The sequence below is a fragment of the Rhincodon typus genome, chromosome 1, assembly GCF_021869965.1.
Source record: "Rhincodon typus isolate 14 chromosome 1, sRhiTyp1.1, whole genome shotgun sequence".
Lineage (NCBI taxonomy): Eukaryota > Metazoa > Chordata > Chondrichthyes > Orectolobiformes > Rhincodontidae > Rhincodon > Rhincodon typus.
The window spans coordinates 162950294-162965779 of NC_063332.1; the positions used below are offsets into that span (position 1 = coordinate 162950294).

At 40.9% G+C, this 15486-nt stretch overlaps 1 protein-coding gene and 1 long non-coding RNA gene across 2 annotated transcripts in view; both read right to left on the reverse strand.

Annotated features, from left to right (window-relative positions):
• The window catches only part of LOC109918225 (thrombospondin type-1 domain-containing protein 4-like), a 396211-nt gene that overhangs the window by 211814 nt on the left and 168911 nt on the right, over nt 1-15486 (reverse strand). The gene's annotated exons all lie outside the window — the stretch shown is intronic.
• Nucleotides 1-15486, reverse strand: part of LOC125483144 — a 125239-nt gene that overhangs the window by 56886 nt on the left and 52867 nt on the right. Inside the window, exon 3 of the long non-coding RNA XR_007262112.1 lies at nt 2176-2278. This is a non-coding gene — a long non-coding RNA (uncharacterized LOC125483144). The remainder of the gene's footprint in view (nt 1-2175; nt 2279-15486) is intronic.

Genomic DNA, 15486 nt, shown 5'->3' on the forward strand with positions numbered 1-15486 from the left:
CACTCCCTTACTCACCAACCCACTCACTAACTCCCTCACTCACCCAGCTACCCACTCCCCTACTCACCCACCCACTCACTCCCTCACTCACCCAGCTACCCACTCCCCTACTTACCCACCCACCCACTCACTCCCTCACTCGCCCAGCTACCCGTTCCCTTACTCACCCACCCACTGACTCACTCCCACACTTGCCCAGCTACCCACTCCCTCACTCGCCCAGTCAGTCAGCCATCCTTGCTGCAGTTGTTGGTGCTCATGACCTCACTGTGGCTCTCTATCCCCCCACTGAGTGACACCACTGTGCCTAGAGAGACTGACTGTCCTGCCTGCAGTCCCCTCTTTGTTCATAAAAATATATCATCCCCACTGCTGCTGCTGGAAAACGGCTCCACCTCTACTGAAGGTTTGGTCTGCTCTTGGCAACATTTCGACAGCACAAAAAAAACTGCTCTTAACAGGATGTATGAATATTATAATTGCCTTCCCCATGCCAAGTAAGTGTCTCTCCAGCTCTATCTCGCAGACTCCAGGCCTCAGAGTGAGTGAGTATACTCACATTGCACTGCTCCAACAATCACACACTGCTACTCTCCCACATTGGCTACCCACAAGTTTATGAATAAACCTATTAGCAGCTAATGCAGAATAGCAACAACCTCTGAATGGAGGATTAGCTCCTTTCAACAGGTTCTTCCAGTTTCACCGACTTGAATTCTGAATCTAGACTCCACAGGCCACGAAGGATCCATTGGTAGCCTTGTGTTCTGGACTTTTCAGGCAGGAGAAACTGTCTCTCAGCGTCTACTACACTAAAACCTCTCAGAATCCTAAACCGAGATAGAAATTGCTGGAGAAACCCAGTGAGTTTTGGCAGTACCTGCAGACAGAAAGCAGAGTTAATGTTTTGTTCCAGTGACTCTTCTTCAGAACTGATCAGAATCATTAACTCCTGTTTCTCCCCACAGTTGCTGCTAGACCTACTTGGTTTCTCCAGCAATGTCTGTTTTTATTTCAGATCCTCAGAATCCGAGTTCTTTGTTTTAATCACTCAGAATCTTATCTTTTTCAACGCGATAACCTCTTAATCTTCGAAACCCAGATATGATAATCCTCTCATCACAGCAATCAATCTTCCTCATTGCAGCCCCTTTAAGGCAAGAATATCCTTTGTTAGCTACAAAGTCTAAAACTGTACAGACCACCTCAGGCGCAGTCTCATGGATTACCTGTACAATTGCAGCAAGACCTCTATACTCTTACACTCCAATCTCATTGCATGCTTAAGAAAATATAATTTACTTAATTAGGGTAATTAGCTTTGCAAATTTTTTCGTACTTATCATTCTGTTGTTACGCAAACACATTCAAAGCTTTAAAGAAGCCATAGATTTCCCTGAGGAGAGTGATATTTAAAATAAAGGTCTTACAATAATGGCTATAAAACAGCAGAATCCCTTGACACTGGATTCCTTGGTGCAGACACTATTTTAAAAATACTTATGAAGTTCATTTCGAATTGGTGTAAATACAAGAACTTTGTGTGACCCTGTCTTTTATGTGGAGTGGACCGAGATACTTGGAGAGAATGCAGGGGCGTTTCACTCGACTGATATTGGGGATGCCAGTACTGTCCCAACAGGAGAGATCAGTTCGACTGGGCCTGTGTTCACTCGAGTTGAGAAGGATGAGAGGCAATCTGATTGAAACATACATAATTCTGTAGGAGTTGGATGAAGTGGATTCAGGGAGTCTGGCTGGGGAATCCAGAACCAGAGGTCACACTCACAGAATATGGGGCTGGGCCATTCAGGGCTGAGATGAGGAAAAGTTACCTCATCAAATGGTGATGAACCTGTGAAATTCTCTACCACAGAGGCCGTGGAGGCCAAGTCCCTGAATATATTCAAGAAAGTGATCCACTTCGAGATCTTAAAGGCATCATGGGGTGTGGGGAGAAAGCGGGATTATGGCACTGAAATAGAGGATAAGCCATATTGAACAGTGCGGCAGGCTTGTAGGGCCAGATGGCCTACACCTGCTAGTTTTTATTTTGTTACATTAATGAAGTCTTGGCAGTACTTTTGCTGAGTCAGTGGAAAAGATCACGAATTTTTAAATACTACATAAAGACAGTTGCAAGGGACTCCTGTGGTACAGTGGTAATGTCCCTACCTTTTGGCCAGAAGCGTTCATAACCCCCTTGATCCTGATGTGTGTCATAACAAGTAGAGGGTAGCCAAGTTGAGCATCCACACGTGCTATAACATGCCCAAAGCTGATGAAAAATATTTAAGAAGAGTTGCAGGTCACTAGACTGTGACTTTCATTGAGTCATACAGCAGAGAAACAGACCCTTCAGTCCAACCAGTCCATGCTGAACATAATCCCAAACTAAACTAGTCCCACCTGCCTGCTCCTGGCCCATATCCTTCCAAACCTTTCCTATTCATTATCCAAATGTCTTTTAAACGTTGTGATTGTACCCACATCCACCACTTCCTCAGGGAGTTCATTCCATATGCAAACCACCCTCTACGCAAAAAGAATGCCCCTCACGTCTTTTTAAAATCTCTCTCCTCTCACCACAAAAATGTTCCCCCTAATCATGAAATCCCCACATCCTAGGGAAATGACCACTACCATTAACTCTATCTATATTCCTCATTATTTTATAAACTTCTGTAAGGTGGCCTCTCAACCTCTTACGCTCCAGTGAAAATAGTCCCAGCCCATCCAGCCTTTCTTTGTAACACAATCCTTCCATACCCGGCAACATCCTGGTAAATCTCTTCTGAACCCTCTCCAGCTTAATAATATCCTTCCTGTAACTGCTCAGCCACTCAAGAGATGCCCTGATAAAGATGCATGCCCCCAAAATGAATTTTAAACTGACTAACCAATATCCTGTATCTACAAAACACAAGAAATAGTCTGAATTACTCATATTTTACAGTATCATAGCATTAAATCAGTGGAATAATTTTGAGTTTGAATGATAATATGAAATGAGCCAGGCCGTGTTGAGTTTCCCTTGACTATCATTTGCAGTGAAGCCAATTTGAAAATGGTGGCAGAACAGCATAATCGTTCAAACATCAATATTTCAATCCCAGGCCATGGTTACGCCCATGGAAAAAACCATGGGAACTGTGCGGGGGTAAAATTTCCTCAAACTGATGTTGTGACTTCAAAAATGCTGAAATGGAGTTTTCTCCCATTATCAGAACATTTTTGGTAATTTGGATTAAAGTAAATTAATTCCATGCTCCCATCAGCAATGCTGCGGTCTATCTGCAATAAATTTCACACATTTATTATGCCCTATGCTTATTAATTATGAGAGAGTTTTCACTTGCACAGCAATTTTTTCCTGAGAAATGGAAAGAATGCCATGCTGTGCTTAGCTACAACATTTCCTCAAGACTTTGCAGGACATAAAAATCGAGTCTGCTCAGACTGCAGAGGTGCTCTCCAGGACCAAACTCGCAGGAGAGACTTCCTGCAGCTGATGCATACACTGAAGGCAAGACTTGACATAAATCAAAACCCTTTAATGGGGAGTGAGAGTTAGAGCACCGTCTAGAGCAAATATGAGCCCACAGGCCAAGACTGAACAAATACTACAGGGAAAAGGCTTCCTTCTCACAGTTACAAGAACAGTTTTGGAATGCTTTCTCTCTTACCTTACATCATTCCATGTTCAGAGTTACAACTACAAGCAGTTAAACTTAATTAGCTTCACCTTTCTTACTGCATATACTTCTTTACATATCACATTAATAATCCTGCCTCATTCCACGCTTTCTGTCTGTATAAAATTGATATCCCACTGTCATGTTTTTGAAACTTTTTCCAATCCTAAGTTCTCATGCCCACATTTATCACAGGTTTTGCTTTTGCCCAGTTGTCAATCTGCTTAGTCTAGCCTCCAGGGTTCACTGGAGTGTTTTCTTAGCTGCCGTTTGATTCTTGTGAGCTAACCATTCGAATGCATGCAACAACGGGTTTCAACAAAACTAAGACAGAAGAACGAGGATTACTTTGATTGATGCAGCTCAGGTTTGCTTTTAAGAGCAGTACGTCTTTGGGGAAGGAAATCTGCCATCTTTACCTGGTCAAGCCACATGTGACTCAAAACCCACAGCAATGTGGTTGACTCATAGCCACCCACTGAAATGGTCTAGCAATGCCACTCAGTTCAAGGGCAGTTAGGAATGGGGAACAAATCTGACCTTGCCAGTGATATCCACACCCTGTGGAAGAATAAAGAAATTTGTCAGCATTTTAATTTACATTGCTCGAAAATTTCCATTGAACTTTTCCTCTCCTGTGCAGCTAGATCCACAGAACAAGTATTGTCTTTTCCCTGGAATATATACCAATTGAGACTCTTTGTTCCTGAAGTAAATGGATGAGACTAAATTGCAGGCACTTAATTAACATGAGGTATCAAAACAAATGTTTTTTAGATACTAACTCACTGACCAGGGTTTATAATTCAGGAGGATCTTATTTAGTGTTATCCTGGTGAGTGCCTCAGAAAGCCTCATCTCCACATTAACCTGGAGCCTTGTGGGGAAATATTTCAGCTGGCTGAAGACTGACTGCCACTCAGAGAAAAGCAATGGTTGTACCAGTCAGGATCACTGCTGCTACACATTTTCCTGATTGCTACTGTCTCCTTTACAGGCAGCCTTGCCAGATTAGCAATCCATGAGATCACTCCTGAAGGTGACTGATACCTTGCATAAAATGACCTGCATTTTCTCTCCAAAGGGAACAGGAGATACAAAATGACAAGAGTTATTCCACTCTAAGGACTTTTAGCATTCTGAAAGAGGCCCCCAGAGAAATTTCTGGAATTCATGTTACACTGAAAGCACCACCTGATGACAATGCATTCAGTTTTTTGAACATGAAGGGCTTTGACTCAATTAACACGAAGTTTGTGAACGATGCTAATTACATTATTCTGCATGTAACTGCCTGATGGCCAAAGCTCAAAACACTTCATGTTGCAATAATCCACTGTATTAGCTCTTACCATTCAGTCATATAGACCAGAAAGCTTCATAGGGAAAAGCCCTGGAGTTATGACTGATAAACCTGGAGTTCTGCTGTACTATGTCGTCCAAAAATCATTGTATGTTAATATGTTGCAAGGAGATTGAGGATGAAGGTGTGCTTAGAGAGGATTAAAGCACCTCTCTCCCAGCTACAGAATGTGGTTGCATGGGAAGGAGAGAACATGGAACAGCTAGTGGAGACACAACTTACAGCCCAGTGCTTCCTGCAACTGAATAATAGTTTCCAAAGCAAATTATGCATGACTTCTCTCCTTCTATTACAGACAGGAGAAGAGAAATAAAATAGGTTTCATTTAAAAAAAGTGGAATAAACTGTGATTTCCCCCATTACCTGTTCCGTGTGCACTTGCCTTCCTTGGTCAGAACATTGATGCAGAGGTTGGGACATCATGTTATGGCTGTACAAGACATTGGTGAGGCCATTTTTAGAATACTGCATACAATTCTGGTCTCCCGGCTACAGAAGGATGTTGTGAAATTTGAAAGGGTGCAGAAAGGACTTACAAGGATGTTGCTAGGACTGGAGGGTTTAGTTACAGGCTGAATAGCCTGGAGCTTTTTCACACAGAGACTGAGAGGTGACCTATACAGGTTTATAAAATCACAAGGGGCATGGGTAAGATGAATAGCCAAGGTCTTTTGCCTAGGGTGGGAGAATCCAAAACTAGATGGCATAGGTTTATGTTGAGAGGAAAAAGATTTAAAAAGGACCTAAGGGGTAATGTTTTCACACAGAGGGTGGTGCATATATGGAATGAACTGCTAGAGGAAGTGGTGAAAGCGAGTACAATTCCAACATTTAAAAGGCATCTGGGTGGGTATATGAATAGGAGGGGTTTAGAGGGATATGGGCCAAATGATGGCAAATGGGACTAGGTCAGATTGAAAAATCTGGTTGGCCCAGTCGCGTTGGACCGCAGGGTCTGTTTCTGTGCTGTATAACTCTATAGTTCTATGTATCTGAGATGTAACGTAAGTAGCTATCAAGTACTACGTAATAAGCTTTTACTGTTTTTTTTTCAGACTAAGCCTATCTTCCGTTGAAGACTTTCTGTGGTTACACTTACCCACTTGGCATCAGTAGCAAAAATCAATACCATTATAGAGGATTGATGAATGAATCTATCCAAATCATCTCAGATGGTTCCAGAGAACACAACCACAAAGCGTTATGCCAGGTAACAATCGCTGCCAGGAGTAATATTAGTGGACCTAATCCTTCCTGTGCATTACACAAGGAAAGATCAGTGAGCAATGCAATCACAGGGACAGGCAGAGTTCCATCACAATGCTAAACAATGCAGTGGCAATAACTTAAAACAATAATTCTGCCCAAAGATTCATGAGAACCTAAGTAGAAAAGTAAATAGCAACAAAACAAAGTCCACAAAACCCACAAAATGATTGAAATATAAAGGGTTAAAGTCACTTATTTGGACTGAAATTGCCTACACCACAGTTGATTAGCCATCATACAATGACCATGTCAAACCATAATAGAAAATACGAGAAATAATGGACAGAAATTCACATACATACTTGAAGGATCAAACTGTTCCCATCATCCACTATTGACTTGATTATGCTAGAATGGGCGTTCAGCAGTAAAAAAAAAATCGAAACCTCAAGATCTAATTATCTTCTACAATCACACAAGTATTATTGCAGTTAGTGTGAAGCTCGTACAAATGACTGATTTTCGTCCCTAATACCTTACTGTGTCCACTTCAGTTTACTCAATATGCCTGCCATTCCCAACACTTTAGGTCTGTTGTTTATTATGCTGCATTTTATTTCCTCCATGAGGAAAGATTTTGAAATACTTTGTTAAATCTCACACAGAATTGCTCCCTTAAGCTAAGGTAATAAATAAATAGACCATTGGGTGAATATATTAAACAAACATTGACGGGATTTCAAATGAGCATACCTTCTGTGATGAGGGAACTAAATAAAGAATCTTGCGGCTTTGCAGAGCAGATAATAGCAATAAATAAATGTTAAAAGAAAACCCACGGACTGAATGAACTAAATAAATTCCTAGCCAATAAATAAATAAATAAATCGTAGATTGAAATGAATAAATACATTGCTTGACATAAACTAAATAAATAATTCCTGGCTCAATTAATCTTACAGTAAAAGTCATCCTGAATGAATTACACACTATTCCATTAATGTTTCAGACACTGAATGGTACATTTATCTGAATGTGTTTTGGTGACATGCTTACTGCAACTTTTATTTTTATAGTGCCTTTAATGTGGAAAACGTCTCAAGGGATGTTCCTGAGGGAAGCTTAAAAAAACGCAGGTGTGAACCTGACTGAATTCATGGTGCAAGAACTAGGAAAAATGCCTGAACATTTCAGCAAAAGTCAGCTTTTAAGCAGATCTTTAAAAGTAGTGTGAGAGAGAAGTGGTGCTGAAGTTACGGAGCCTCAGGGAGGAAATTCCAGAGAGTGGGACTAAAGGAGCTGAAGGCTCTGAAGCAGGTGTTGGGGTCAAGAGATGGGGAAAGACAGCAGACCAGAGTCACAGAACCAAAGGCACTGTAAGTCCAGAAGCTGTTACAGAGATATGATGGGGCATGGCCAGAGAAATGGAGATTAGGACTTCATGGAGTCAGTATGTCAGTCAAAAATCATCAAATGGAAGATCACTGTTTTATTAAGAGAATGGATTGTATAAAGCTGAGCTTTGAGTAAGTTGAAATTTAAGGATGATGGATAGTGAGTGGCCGGACAGGATTTTTTTCTGGTTGACCTCCCTTCCTCCAGTTTATTATTTCTCAGCTTTGAATTAGGACCCATTCGCTCTCAGTCTGTCCTTCTTAACTTTTTATGAATGGTTCAAATTGGGTTCTATTCATGCCACAATATAACATTGGGGCTACATACATTATCATTGCAACCATTCATCCTAAGTTACATATTCCTCCTCTAATTCAGACTTATATTGCTGCATTCCCTTCAACCTGAAGATCTGTTGAGTATTTCCACTAAAAGGGGGTGCAATGTTAATTTGGAAGAGTAAATATGGGAATTAATTCTTCTTATGAATTCACAATGGCTCAGGAAAAGAATTCCTATGGTCTCGGTTCCTTTAGCAACTTGTATTCAACAGCTAGTGACTTTGTTTAAGAACAGCATAGTAAATGTGGCTGTGTTTATTGGCACAGAATATTGTCTCCCTATCCAGAGATGTTGTTTTATTGCTAATCAGTGACCTTCCTATGATCCAGACACTGGGTGAATATGGTCAAATCTGCACTTACCACAAGAAACACCGAATATGTGACTGAGAGAAGACAGTCACGTATTCAAGATGATACCCATTCCTCATGCACAAGCTCTGGAAGAACTAACTTCTCTTGTTCCAAGAGTTCTATTTTTAAACCAGAATATGGATGGTCTTTTCCACCTGATTTCTTTTCTACAAAACTTCAGGGTTATTAAGATGAATGATCTAGCAAATCTGTTGTGTCATTTTAGAATGCTTCCTAGTCAAATTGGCATTTAAGCATTCCAAAAAGAATGAATTTGCAAATTTATATGGAATGGGAATCATCTCAGGACAAGAATTGATTGATTACTTGTACTGAAGCACCAGGAAATACTGCGTTGCCCTATTGTAAGATGCATTCTGAGTTGTATAGAAAATATGAGCAGATGTTAACGGCATCTGGATATTTTTCTGCCCCTCACACTTGCTCATTCCTGGGCATATCTTCACATTGCCCATTTCTCACAGGTGTGAGCTGATATCTGTGATGCCAGTACATAATTCTTGGATCACAGAACATGCTGGGAGTTTATTTACAAGTTTCAGGCTTGGGAACAGAAATGGCATTTATCAGAAACTCAACTTGATGTTTGTTTGATCAACTGCAACTGTTACAAGTTATCATCCTTCAAGGAGTGACATTCATCCCTCCTTTTCAGTCTCTCAAAAAATTGGAGTTGAAGCTGCTGTGGAGTTACCATTAATTCCGATGCTGAAGTCATTGTGTTTCCTTCCCATTGCTCAACCATTGCCATACAACAGCTCGTTCAGAGCACCAGGGTATAGTAAGGCCAATATTCCTGTCACAATGCCCACTGGAATCTCAATAGGGTGAGTGATGGGGCTCAGGAAATCTGACAGACATTGAACTCAGTGGATGACTGCCCAATGTGTGTTACACATGAGCTGTGAGCCAACTCTTAGTTTAAGATTACAATCCATGCTAATGAGGTGGGAATGAGGGGAGTCACATTTCTGTGGTAAATGTGCTATGTGCAGTTATTTCCTTTATAAAACAACGAACAGGATCTGGCATAATTTAAGATGCTAGAAAGCCGGTGTTTCAAAGACAACCTGCAGCATGTTGATTTGGAGAATAAATTAAAAGTGAACAATAACTTTCAGAGGATTTCTCTTGTCAGAGTTTGGCATGTTGAGGTTGTTATGCCTAATTGTTGCCAGCAAGCTTTACCGTTGCTGCAATCAAAATTCTGGAAGTCTAGTAATGATTTCCCTCTTTTTCTGGATTAGAGATAGTAAGAGAGGATGAAACAAGAGGTTGAGGCAAATTTGGTGATGCCAAAAGTGGGCTTCTGTCACCTACCTTTACCCATGACACCAAGGCTATGGACCTAGGCAGCCAAGTGTTTAAAGGGGGCAGTGATGGAGTGTGGGTAAATGGCACTGCTCCTCAAAAGTAACTCCAAAATACCATACCATTAATGAAAATTTCACTTTAGGCAAACACATTGCGAAAGAATATTGCAACAGTACAACAACTCTGCGTGATATCAAGAAACAGCTGAAGGGACTGGAAATGCAAACTCGACAGGCCTTGACAACATTCTGGCAATACTCTTGAAGGCTTGTGCTCCAGAATTAATTGTGCCCCTAGCAAAACTGTTCCAACACAGCTGCAACTCTGGCATCTTTGCACCAATGTGGGAAATCATCCAAGAATGTCCTGTCAATGGAAAGCAGGACAGATAAAACCCGACCAATTACGGCCCTATCAGTCTGACTCTCGATCATTAGCAAAGAGTGGAACTGGAAGAGATTGTTGAAAGTGCCAGCATATGGCATTAGTTCATCTATAGTCTGTTCACTGACACTCAAATTGGGTTCCATTACAGCCACTGAGTTCCTATACTCCTGGCCTCATCACAGCCATCGTCCTAAAATGGACAAAAAGAGCCGAACTTAAGTTGAGACAGATTACCTGGAGATTGTGTCACCTGAATCACAGGCTCCAAATGCCCTTCCCCATATTCCAAAACCTTCACTTTCTTCTTCCACCAATTGGAAAATGAAAACTTATCATGACTTCATCGAATGATTCTTGACTGCCAGTCAACCTTTATATCTCATTTCCAATATTTTAATTAATAGTAATCATAAGTGTACAAAGAAAATGGAGAATTCACGATTTTATCTAATGTCCCTATTTTTCCCCCGAGTGTTGCTTACATCAGAGTCTCAAAGATTAAGCTGGAATTCCCGGACTCTCTCGGTCAATCCTGCAAAGTTGAAAACCCTAGTTCTTCTTTCCTATAAACAGCTACAAGTTTGTTAGCTTTGTGGGAAGTTCAAACCCAAGTGTCAATGCATCCACGGAATGTTGTGAGGCAAGATATGTTTCTGCCTGCTTTGTTTCAATGTTGTAATGCCTAACTATACTGTACCTTCTCAGCGATTACCTTGTGTTTAAATCAACTGGGTTCACTAACAGCACATTGTCTTTTCATCAGTCAGGTTGCCTTCTGTCCTGTGGTGGGTGAATGGTTCTGCTTTCTCTCTCGTACTTATGGTTCCCATTAAATCTCCCATTGGGTCCTCTTTCACAGCCTGCAGCAATGTCTCCAGTCCCTGAGCATTACCTATTTTTACTTTGAAGTGCTTTGTCCTTACACAATTGTGCTCCTTTAACAGCTGTCCATCGTTCGCAATGCTACTTTAGATCATCGAACGCCTCCTCAAGAGAGCTCACAAATATGTACATGAATTGTTTCCTCTTCCATTTCTTTTCCTGGTTGGGCAGTTACAGCCCACTTCAACTGGTATGCTGCAAGCACTAAAATCCTGAGGTAAGCAGCTTTCTTTGGACCCTAGTTGCACCAACAACAGTTTCCTGAGTAACAGGAACATAAATAGCCACTGTTTACAATATTGGTTTCAGAATGATGACATCTTGAACATTCCACCTCAGGATTTTACAGATGTACGGTCCAATTTTTAAAAACTTATTCATTCATAGGTTATGGGTGATATTGGATAGGCCAGCATTAATTGGCCTACCCTAACTGCCCTTGACAAGGCAGTGGTGAGCTGTCTTCTTAAAGCATTGCAGTTCATGTGGTGTAGGTAAACACACAGTGCTGTGCGGAAGGGAGTTCCAGGATTTTGAATAACCGTGAAGGAATGGTTCCAAGTGAGGCTGCGGCTCGGAGGGAAACTTGCAAGTGGCAGTGTTTCCATTCACTGCTTCCCTTGTCCTTCTAGGTGATAGATTTCAGGCTTGGAAGAAGCTATGTAAGGAAGCTTGGTGAGTTGTTTTTAGTGCATCATATAGATGGTACACACTGTAACAACTATGTGTCAATGGTGGAGGTAGTGAAGTTTGAATGTTTTGGATGGGGTGCCAATGAAGTAGGTTTATTTGTCCTGGACTTTGCTCATCTTCTTGTACATTGTGGGAGCTGCACTCATCCAGACAATATTCCATCACACTCTTGACTTGTGCCTTGCTGATGAAGGATAGGCTTTGGGGAATTCAGAAGCGAGTTACTCACTGCAGAAGTCCCATTCTCTGACCTGCCATTGTCACTGATCAAGTTCAGTTTCTGGTTAACATCAACCATTGGGATGTTAATAGTGGAGGATTCAACGACAATAATGCCATTGAACATCAAGGACAGATGGTTAAATTCTCTTTTGTAGGAGATGGCCTTTCCCTGGCACTGGTGTGATGTGAATGCTAGTTATGCCGTTCATCCACCAAACCTAGACAAGACTTGTTGCACATGGACACAGACTGTTTCAGTGCCTGAAGTGTTGCAAATGGTGCTGAACATTGTGCAATCATTGGTAAACATCCCACTTCTGACTTTATGACTGTGGGGAAGCTTACTGATAAAGTAAACATAGATTTTTGGGCCTAGGGCCTTATCCTGAGGATCTCTTGCAGTGATGTCTTGCAGCTGAGATAAGTGACCTCCAACACCCAGAACTATCTTCAGTTGTGCCATGTACAACTCCAACCAGCAGAGAGTATCCCCCTGATTCGCAATGACTTTCATTGTGTTAGGGCTCCTTCATGCCAAGTTTGATTAAGTACTGTCTTGATGTCAAGGCTAAGCACAGTGACCTCACCTCTGCACCAAAGCTTCTTTGTCCATATTTGGACTGAAGCTGTCACGAGGCCGGGAGCAGAACACAAAATGAGCATCAGTGAGCAGGTTATTGCTGAGTAAGCACTGCATAATAACAATGTCAATGACATTTGCCATCACTTTGTTGATTAAATACTACACTATCTATGTTCTCCAGGATTGGCAGAAATATCAGGAAGAATCATCTTGAAATAGCTGGGTAGCCTAGGACATTGCAAAACCAAAGTTCATAAATCAGCTACAGGATAGAAATTCTGATCAAAAATCCATCTCTGACTTCTAAAAGCTTTCTGAATTCGAAATTGGACGTATTTGTTTCCGTCTGCACTAGAAGGATGCTACAAAAACATTTATGTATCCTACATAATGGAACCACCGAATAGTGCAGTGTTTATTTTCCATTTAATTACGTTTCTTTTCTCCTTTGCCATCATTCTCCTGGAGGCTTTGTACTTCTTGCTGGATACAGTTTCACAGAAAAAAAGCTACCCTTTGGTTGATTGCTCAAGAGATCAAGATTCATGTGTAGGATTTGACTGTGTGTGCTGGCTACACGACCAGAGACAACATTTGTGCTATCCTTAATGGGCACCAACACACACATTCACTTGCAGTAGTCATCACTGTACAGTGATCAGAAACAGAAAACCTACCCTACCTTCCCCTTTTTACCCCAGCATGGCAAGCCGAGGGATTTTAATCCTTTCATTCCCTCGATTAAGGTGGAATAATTCACCATAAAGATTTTAAGCATGGGTCTTCCTATTGGTCTGTTTCAACTCATTTAGCTTCATAAACACACGAAACACTGTTTTTTGAGGGTCATAAACTTCTCTGTCTTACATTGCAAGATTCCAGTTGGGGGAAATTTGCAACAGTAACAAACAAAAGGAAAACAAAATCTATTTACGTCGCACCTTTCACATCCTTTGAAGATCTCAAAGCACTTGGCAGCCAATTAAGTATTTTTGAAGCCATTGTTGAAATGTAAAAGAATTGCTGTAGCCATACTATACACAACAAGCTTCAACAATCAGCAGTAACATTAAAAAAAACCTATTTTTTAAAAAAATTATCATGGCTGGGAGGTATTGGCCTGGGCAACATGTGAGCATGTCTGCTCGTCTTCATTAAATAGTCTCATGTAGTCTTTCACATCTCCCTGAGAGTCAGGATAGGGATTTGGTTTAAAGAATCATGTGAAACACAGCTCCTATGGTACTCGGTCAATGCTGTACTGATATCACACCTTTCCAGTATCGATATTTACTGAAGTCACCAGGTTAATCAGACTGTATATCTACTCTGTGGAAGAAAGCAATTATTCAACACATAAGAAATGTAAGGCTCCTTTTTAACAATCAAATGAGATAGATCACTGCCAGTCACTAGGGTTCATTCTTTATCTATAATGAATGGATATGAGGCACTGGCGAGCATTTTCCGACCAGTGTCCAATTTAAGATGCAAGCTGTGCAAGGACTGTCTGATCATAGAATCAGCATTAAGGTGTCATTCTACTTAAGCATTGAGGACCCTGAGATTATCGCTGTACTTACCTGCAAGTGCCATGCAATATAGTATAGGCTGTACGATAATGCTAGAAATTTAATAAATTTCCCGCCCTGTAATTTGTGATCAAGGTACTGCTGCGATTAATGATGTACTCTTGTTGCTCATGCACAAATACTGGCTGTGATATTTAATTTTGGACAGGACATAGATACACCCAAATTTGTAACCAATATTTTTGGAAGACTTATTGGAATTTGACTAAAACTAACCTGGTCACTTCGCCTCATGGAAAAATGTAACTTTCCCATCAATATGGTTGTGCCCTGTTCTGTTACAGAGACCTGCTGTATATCCATAAATAAAAGCCCCTCAGTCCATCTGTCCCGATCATCATCAAGCTCAGCCATAGGGTGTGTCCCATCCCGTATCCTTGCTTCCACTTCTGTCTACAAACAAAAGGTCAGATAAGAACAGCTATACAAGATTAAAGGTGGAAATCTTGAAAAGGTGATGTTGGAAATGCACCAGTCAGTCATCAGCTTTGCAAAAATAGCATTTTGCTGAATGCCTCATCATTCAAAGGTGGGAATGGAGTGAAGTTCCCATACTGAAAGTTCACACTCTTTCAATCTGATTAAAGATGTACAGATGTCCTGTGTGCCTTGTTGTGATGATACTAGTTCATGCTTTCAGCAAAAGATTTAACCCACATTGGCAAATCTAACTCATGGTAACAGCTGCTAGATTTATTCTTTATCTATTGTATCACTTGAAGATAATTTCAGATTATTGTTTCAGTCTTTGCAATAACTACCAGCATTTCTCCTACTTCTTTAGTAGTAGGAAGCATTTTGGGATTTATGTTTCTGCTGGGTTCATTTTATCTGGAGGATTGAGGAGGTGAAGAGAAATTACCTTATAAATTATTTGAAGTGTGTTCTCAGTATAGATGGCCATACAATATGGAATCATAGTGACTAATCAGAGGGAAATGACTAGCAAAACAAAACTAATTAAAATCATGAGTCTCTTTATTTAAACAAACATTCCTCACTGGTGATAAGACGGTAACTCAGCTGCGGAGTAGCTTGTTAATGTGACATAAATATGCCAAACCTTATCTGGTTCTGCTGGAGCTCTATGTAAAAGGAAAGTTACTAAAAGTTAGGGAGTAAAATTGGAACTTGGCACACTGCGGCTCATTAAGTTTGACATCTTCCAGAACCTTTGTGCCTCTCTTGGAAACGATCAACACCAAAGAGGTATACTGTCTTGCTGCAATAAAAATCCAGTGACTCCTTGTTGAGCTGAACTGGAAAGGGTTGGGAGGGGGAGTTGGTTGACCATTGAATGGTCAAGAGAGGGGCATAGTGCCACTGCTCTCCACAAAAATGCATTGAAAAAGTTTAAGTTGCTATTTTGTGAGGCTCCTCTAACAGTCCAATTAAGAAATGCTGGTTAAGCTGCTCGTGGCTTGCTCAGCATAGT